The following is a 9,067-nucleotide window of genomic DNA, read 5'->3' on the forward strand; positions in this document are numbered from 1 at the left end:
AAACAGATCACAGCAGAAGGTCTTCGATAAAGAGGGGCAGAGGAAATAAAAAAAAATGGCCTCGATTATTGGTCCAATAGAGATCGATTGACTCACCCTTTAGACCCAGAACAAAACTTATTCCTGTATTTAACTTTCAGTCAAGCAGTAGACAAGTCTATAAGATGAACAATATATCAGGGAGCCATTTACTCGTTAGCCTAATCAGCCCTGCAAAACCAAATGGGCAGCTTTGCTCAGAAGTAAAGCTCAGAAGGTATGAAGAGGTAGGATAGAAGAATAAATGAAGCAAGAATCACAGGGAGAAAGTGGGGAAAGTACAGTTATATTACAGATGTTGCAATTAAAGTCATAATAAAAAAATGTAGAGATGCATGGAGTCTGAGAAAGTTCCAGAAAGAAAATAAACGAAAGCTGCTTGCTATGTATCAGAGAGGACTGCCATACTCCCTTCACCAAACAAGTTCCTTCTGTGCCTTACTTAGTGTTCTGGCTTTCATCAGTCAGGCCTGCACGACAAGTTACATCATGCTCTGGAGGCTAGTTGATATCAGCTTCTTTAGGTGAGTCGTTTCTGGTCTAACTCGCCAGCACAAATACTCAGGTGTGGCCTAGAAGTGCAACTCAGTTATTCCAAGGGTCTAAGAACAAAGACTACCTAGAGCCAAGAACAAAGGCCACTTTACTTAGGGTAGAATTAGGCCCTTAACTTCACAATCCCTTTTTATAATCCAAATTTCTTTCTGGAAACATGTTCCTATACCATAATAACTTCTTTTAACGTAGCTTGCAGGTCTGGTGGTGTCAAATTTTCTCAGTCTCTTGCAGGTCTGGTGGTACCAAATATTCTCAGTTTTTATTTGTCTGAAAAGTCCTTTTCTTTTCTTTTTTTCCTCCCCCTCCCTTCCACCTTCATTTTTAAAGGATATATTTTCTGGATTGAGAATTCTAAATTGACACCATCTCCCTCAACCCCACATGCTGTCCTTTCATCTTTATAAAAGACAACCTTTATGTGTTTCACAGTTTCTAAAGAGAAATCTTTACTTTGTACACCTGTAAGTAATATGTCTTTTTTTCCTCTAGCTGCTTTTAAGATTTTTCTCTTTGTTATGTATTGAGCTGTGTGCCCCCCACCCCCCACAAATATTTGTTGTAAATCTTAACCTATAGGGCAGTACTTATAATCCCTGTTGGGAGTGAATTCTCTTTGTCATATTAATGAGGCAAGATTAGTGTAGAGTGTTTCTCCAGTCAATTTCTTTTGAGATATAAAAGGAGATTAAACAAGCAAGCAGAGAGAGAGAGAGCTGGGATAAGATAGATGCCAAGACCCATGAAGATTTCCAAGAAACCAAGAAACAGAAGCGGAAGAGAAAAAGACCTTCGTCCAGAGCTGATAGGGAGAGAAAGTCTTTCCCTCTGAATTCAGATTTTAGTCTCCTGACCTTTGGAAAAAATACCTTTCTGTTTGTTAAAGTTATCTGCTTATGATATTTCTGTTATGGCAGCACTAGATAATAGCCTAGACTGACTTGTGGTACTGAGATGAAGAACTATTGCTAACAAACACTTAAAATGTGCATGAGGTTTTACAAGTTGGTTATGGATGGTGGCTGGAGAAGTTTTAAGGGCCTAGTGGAGAAGAGTTGCATTGCTAGCCTAAAGGCAAGCAGTTTGAATCCACCAGTTGCTCTGAGGAAGAAAGATAGAGAATATCCTTTTGTGCTATTAATTGTCTCTAAAAACCCACTGGAAGGTCAACTATGAGTTGGTTCTGACTCTATGGTACACAACAACAATAATGCTCAAAGTTAGGAGCCGTGGTGGTGGCATAATGCATATCTACCTATTCCTATTCCATCTCCATACCTATTCAATCTGTATGCTGAGCAAACTATTTGAGAAGCTGGATTCTGCGAAGAAGAATTTGGCACCAGGATGAGAGGAAGACTCATCAATAACCTCTATTAAGCAGATGACACAACTTTGCTTGCTGAAAGTGAGGAGGACTTGAAACACTTGCTGCAGAAGATCAAAGAATACAGCCTTCAATATATATTTTATCTCAATGTCAAGAAAAGAAACTTTCTCACCACTGGACTGATAAGGAAACATCATTATAGATGGAGAAAAGACTGAAACTGTCAACAACTTCATCTTACTTGGATCCACAATCTGTATACAAAAGGTGATAAAGCTTTGTCTCACATACTTTGGGCATGTTACTAGGAGAGGTTATTTCCTGGAGAGGGACATCATGTTAGAAAGGTGGAGGGTCAGTAAAAGACAGAAACACTCTCAACCAGGTAGATTGATATAGTGACCACAGCAATTGACTCTAGTGTGTCAGGAATTGTGAGGATGGCACAGGGTAGGTCGGGGTTTATATCTGTTATAGGGTCACTACGGGTTGTAATCAACTTGAAGGCACCTAACAACATTAGGCTGCTAACCAAAAGGTCAGCAGTGTGGCTGTACAAGCTGCTCTGTGTGAGAAAGAAGTGGCCATCTGTTTCCATAAAGATTGTGAAGCTGTAGTTGTTAGGTGTCATGGAATCGATTCTGACTCATAGCAATCCTATGCCCAACAGAACAAAACAGTTCCTGGTTCTATATCATCCTTACAATAGCTGCTATATTTGAACCCATTGTTTCAGCCACTGTGTTAATCCATCTTATTGAAAATGTTTCTCTTTTGCATTGACTTTATCGTCATGATGTCCTTCTCTAAGGACTGGATCCTCCTGATAATAAGTCTAAAGAATGACATTTTGGCTATACTTCTGCTAAGACAAATGTCTTAGTTCTTCTAGCTATTTGTGGCATCTTTAACACTCTTTGTCTACCACATATTTCAAAAGCATTAAGCCTTTCATAGTCATTGTCCAACTTTTTTTTTTTTTTGCTTATTAGGTGACTGAAAACACATGACTTGGGTCAGGTGCTTGTCAGTCCTCACAGTGACATCTTTGCAATTTCATACTTTAAAGAAGTCCTTTGCAGCATATTTGCCCAATTCTGCAAAGATGACAGTCTTGGAAACTCCATGGGACAATTCTGTGCCCTCATATAGGGTTACTGTGAGTGGGAATCTACTCAACAGCAGTGGGTATGGTTTTCTTTCTTTGTTTAACAGTGAAATCCTAGATTACTGTGAATAAGTTATTGGTAGAATAATCATGTAAAAAAATGTCAAAGGCATTTCTCATGGGGGCTCAGACGGAAGTGAGGAGAGCGAGAGGGGTATCTGTTGTGTTATAGAAGGAGCTCTGGTGATCTAGTAGGAAGGAAGTCTGCTGCCAACCAAAAGTAAGTGGCTTTAATTCACTAGTTTCTCCACAAGAGAAAGTGTGAGCAATCTTGTCCTGTAAGATTTATGGTCTTTGAAAACCTGCTCTAGGGTCAACAGTGAGCCTGTTTTGACTGTATGGTACATAACAATTGTCTTGTAGAATATGTGTTGTTAGACATGTGGATGTCAACTATGTTTCCAGTGAGGTTTAGAAATAAAGTGATGAACATGTAATTAGACAATAGAGGAAGGATAATTTGTTTTTATGCAGTAACAAATAACTTATATGAATCATATTTAAATGTTTGGTGGAAGGTAGAACTTGTAAGGGATGAATTTGGATATCAGGCTGATGAGATTTTTTCTTTTTTTAATTATTAGTAAATTTTGTTAGTTTTAGTGAACATTTACAGAGATTTTGCGATTTCATTCATTCTTTGTTGCACTGTTTTCTCTACCCTCCTCCCCAGGTCGTTCTTCTTCCCCACCCCCTGAATGTCTGTTTTATTTGTCCACTTGCCACAGTGCTTGTCAAAGCCATTTCTGATTAATCTCCTTTGTCAGTGTGTCCTTTGCCATTCCCTATCTCTCCTCTCTGAGAGAGACTTCACCCTGATTCATAAGGAAAAGGGGATGGCGTATTCTCTTAGCTACTTCCTGCTGAAAAGGGACGCTGTAGGTTTCAGGGTGAAGATCTTCTCTCACTACTCTAAAGGGCCCCTTTGACAGTAGGAAACACATAGACTATTATGGAGATTGATTTTGGAATTTAGATGCACTGTTATCAGTTGTGCTTAGCCGTACATGCTCATATCCTTGAAGATGTATCATGGGGGTGTTGCAACCTAGAAGACACAAATTTGACTAACAAGTTATAAGTACATGAGTCAAAAATTATGGAAAAGTAAAAGAAAAGATTCTTTCATTGTTTTACAAACCCTCCCCCAGGTCCCCTCCACCATGTAGCCCTCGCTGTAGTCTCCTGTGATGACAGAAATACCTAGTTATATATCTCTTTTAAACAGTTTTCTCCCTCCTCTGTTTCAATGCAGTATACATTACTCAGTCTCTCCCCAGCCCTAAGTTCATTCCCCTTCTACAAGAGTGGCACCATGCAATATTTGTCCTTTTGTGACTGGGATATTTCACTCAGCATACAGTTCTTCAGAATCAACCATTTTGAATAATATTGCATGAGTTCCTTGGTTTTCAATGCAGCATAGTATTCCATTGTGCGAATGCTGATAAGATTTCTAATAAAAATCTTCAAAAGATCATACACTTTCTCTTTGCCACTTATAGTAAAATTTGAGAACAAAGAGGTCAACCTAAAAAAATAGATAGTGCAAAGGGAAAATAAAACTTAAAGATTTGGAAAATTCAGTTGTACAAATGGATGGCAAGTGTCCTAGAATGTTCATCAAGTGTGGAGCCAATCAATTAATTGTTAAATTAAGCCTATGACTGATGGGCTCTAACCAACTATCACAGTAGAAAAACCCATCAGCTTAGACATAAGGGGATAAAAAGAAAGCAATAAGAAAAGAATAGTGTCTGCCTCTTGGGAATCTACAAGCAGAAAACAGGCCGAAGGAGCTGCATATATTGTCCTTCAAGAAAAGAAAAGGACCATCCATTGAGCAGTTCAGAGATCAGCAGAAGTGTTCGAAAGGACACAGGAAGAAGGAACCTCTTGGTTTCACAAGGTCGAGTCATGATCACCTGGATCTCAAAGCATATGCCTATTGTCTCCTAAGGGAGCTCTGGTGGCCTAGTGAGTACGTAGTTGTGCTGCTAATCCAGAAGCAAGAAGTTAGAATCCACCAGCTGCTGCTCTGAGGGACAAAGATGAGCAATGTCCTGTGCAATTCATGGCCTCTGAAAACCCACGGAGAGAGTTGGTTATAAGTCAGTTCTTACTCCACGGTACATAACAACAATAAACAACAGTCTTTTCTAACAGAGAGTTAGATCTTCATCACCTCAGGAGTGTGGGGTTACTGTGAAGGTATGTAGGGGGATGGAGTCACTGTCCAAAGCTGAGGGTGAGGCTGCCATGTCCAAGGGGCAGGAGAGCAGGACCAGCTGGGGCTTTGGGTGGGAGCTGCCACTCAGATGAACTAGGAAAAATGGGGTGGCCTAAATCTTAGGAAAAGAGTTATCCTCCCAGATGGCTTGGAAGGTGACGCTGAAGCCACAGCTAAGGGGCCACCACCCATGAGCCAGAGGACTTGGCCAAGACCCAGAGTCTGGGGGCCGGGGCCATTGTCCAAATGTTCTCAAAAAAACAGAATTCTTTTCTAGCCCTGAGAGCTCATGTAATTTGTTCTGCTGAGTATTTCACTTGCCTATTATTCCTTCTATCCCTCCAATTTTTCCCATTTATAGTAGAAATGCCTACTTTGAGTCTGTTCAATCTCTGGAATCAGATAGCTTGTATTCAAGATTTTACAGATTCACAGATGAAGAATTTGATCCAGAATCAAATACACATAAAGTCTCACACATATTTGATTTAGATGGTTCAGAAGATGAGACTTTGGATTTAGACTTGTTTTAACACTGTTAAGTGAATTTGTTTTGCACGTGGCAAGGAAATACACTTTGGGGAAGGGCAAAGGATTGCAATGTATTCTTAATAAACATGTAGGGGGTGAAAGAATTTGAAAAGATCCAATGGGGACCTGAAAAGTATTAAAAAAACACAACGTATATGAATGATCATATGAAACACAATGTGAATAAAGGTATGTGTGAAATTCATTGCATACTGGTTTATATGTAAACCAATATAAAATTTTAAAATATGTAATAAAATCCTACTTCAAGTCTTTTCAACTCTTTTGAAATAGATAGATAGATAGATAGATAGATAGATAGATAGATATAAAGATTAAATAAGCAAGCCAAGGGAGAGATGAGGTAAGACACATCCCAGGGAACCAAGCGTAGAAACTGGGCCAGCAAGAGTCTGGAGCCAACACAGAAAGATTTCCCCTTGAGCCAGTGCTCTGAATTCAGACTTTAAGCCTCCTAAAATGTTGAGAAAATAAACTTCTGTTTGTCAAAGCCATCCTCTTGTGGTATTATAGCAACACTTTTACAACGAACACCACAACTAAAACAGAGCTCTGGTAGCTTAGTGCTAAAGAGTTATGCTGCCAATCTAAAGACATGCGGTTCAAATCCACCAGCTGCTCTGAAGGAGAATGATGGGCAATCTCTTCCTGTAGAATTTATTGTTTCTGAAAATCACCCATGGGGTGTCATAAGATAAATCAGTTCCAACTCCAAGATAAACAACAACAACAGACAACCAAAAGGGAGCTCAGGTGGTACAGTATGCAGACAGTTGCACTGCCACCCCAAAGTCCCCACTTCTCCAGTGATTTGAATGCACCAACTGCTCAAAGGAAGAAAGATGGACAGTCTCCTAATGTGCTGTTTACAGCCTCTGAAAACACACTGGCGGGTCAACTATGACTCAGTTGTGACTCTCCAGCAATGAAAGAGAGAAATAACTAAGATTTCTTTTTAAGCAATTTGATTTTTGTGTGTCTTGATGTGGTTTTCTTTTTGCTTATCATGTTTAGGGAATGTTATACTATTTGGATCTGTGGGGTTTGTAGATTTTGAGGAATCAAAAGTGGGAAGTTTTTCTTCAGATTCATACCTATCTCTCTTGTTCCTCCGCTCCTAGGATCCCAAACACATATTTTTTTACACAACTTGATATTGTGTCATACATAACTGAGATGATGCGTATTATATTTTTCCCTTTTTCTGTACAGTTCTGTTGCTATGTCTTCAAGTTCCCAAGTTTTTTTCTTCTGTGGTGTCTAAAATGCTGTTAAGCCAATACAGTGGTATTTTAAATTCAGATAACGGGTTTTCTTATCTAGAGTCTCCATTTATTTCTTTGACAGCTCTTTCCATCCCATATCATATGTTTCTATTCTCATCACATTCATATTTTCTCTGCCTATACTTCCTATTTATAGTCCTTGGAGAAAGACATCATACTTGGAAACACATAGGGCTAGTAAAGAAGATTCTCAGTGAAGTGGACCGACACAGTGACTGCAACATGAGCATAGCAGAGATTGTGAGGATGGTGCCGATCAGGTTCATGCTACTACTGTTCACAGGTTCACTATGAGTTGGAGCAGAATTAATGACACATAACAACAACAACAACAACAGCATGGCTCCCTGGGTGGTGAAAACTGTTAAGCTTTTGATTACCAATAAAAAGTTTGTCAGTTCAAATCCATCCAGGGGCATCACTGAAGAAAGGCCTGGTGGTCTGCTTTTGAGAGGTAACAGCCATGAAAACCCTACAGATTGTATTTTTACCCTATGGAGTGCAACATGTGAGCTTACCAAGTAACTGGATGGAACCAATTTGACAATAACTGGTGGTTAAGGCTTGTTGTTGTTATGTGCCAACCTTATTGTCTCTGACACACCTACCCCCATTACCCCAGTCATTGAGTCAATCCATCTCATCAAGGGTCTTCCTCTCTTGTGCTGTGCCTGCACAGTCCTTCTAGGACTGGTCCCGCCTTACAACATGCCCAAAGTATGTCAGAAGAAGCCTCAGCATCCTTGCCTCCAAGGAGCAGCCTGGTTTCACCCTCTCAAGGATGAACTTGTTTGTTCTCCAGGCAGTCCATAGTATATTCAATACTTTCCTCCAGCACCATAGCTCAAAGGCATCAATTCTCCTTCTGTAATTCCTAGTCATTGTCCAGCTCTCTGATACACAGCACACAATTGAGAAGACAAGCAAACTAAAGCTGTCAACAATCTCAATCTCTTCACCATTTGTCATGATGCTGCCAATTGGCCCAGTGGTGAGAATCTTTGTTTTCTTGATGTTGAGTTTCAATGCATATTGAAGGCTTCAGGTGCTTAAGGCTTTCATGCCATACTTTCTGAGCCAATTGCTATTTATCTGGAGACTTCTACTGTGAGTTAATAGTAAGATTAATCTGGAGACAATAATTTCCAGGCCTTTCTCCTGAAGAGCTTCTGGGTGGATTTGAACTGATAAACTTTTGCCAGTAAGCAACATCATGATAGATGGGGGAAAAATTGAAGTTGCGAACAATTTCATCTTACTTGATCCACAATCAACATCCTTGGTACCAGCAGACAAGATGTGTTAACCTGGGAAAATCTACTGTCAAGGACCACTCCTAAGTACTAAGGAGCAATATCAGTTTGAAGACTAATGTTTGCCTGATTCAGGCCATGGTTTTTATTTTTTTAATTTTTTTATTATTATTTTATTATTTTTGTGTGAGTGTACCGTCAAATCAGATCTGACTGGTACAGAAGGAGATTGTCCCTCCTTCCCCAGCAGAGCATCTGGTGGATTCGAACCGTGTGCCCCTGGGATTGTAGTTGCAGCTCCTTGCCACTAGGCCACCAGAACTCCCCTAAGGCCATGGTTTTTAAATCACTTAATATGTAGCTGAGAGCTGGACAGTTAATGAATAAGGATGACAGAAGAAGAAGAAGCGATGACTTTGAGCTGTGGGTGTGGGGGAAGAGTACTGACTATTCCATGAACTGTCCAAAAGAACAAACAAGTATATCTTAGAGAAAATGCAGCCAGAGTGCTCCTTAGTGGCAATGATGGTGAAGCTTCATCTCTCATACTTTGGACATGTTGTTCAGAGAGGCTATTCCTTGCAGAGGGGCATCAAGTTTGGAAAGGTGAAGGGTCAGCGAAAGAGAGGAAGACCCCCAATAAGGAGATTGACA

Source organism: Elephantulus edwardii, unplaced genomic scaffold, assembly GCF_000299155.1.
Source record: "Elephantulus edwardii isolate Elephantulus edwardi_28Jun2011 unplaced genomic scaffold, EleEdw1.0 scaffold00152, whole genome shotgun sequence".
NCBI lineage: Eukaryota > Metazoa > Chordata > Mammalia > Macroscelidea > Macroscelididae > Elephantulus > Elephantulus edwardii.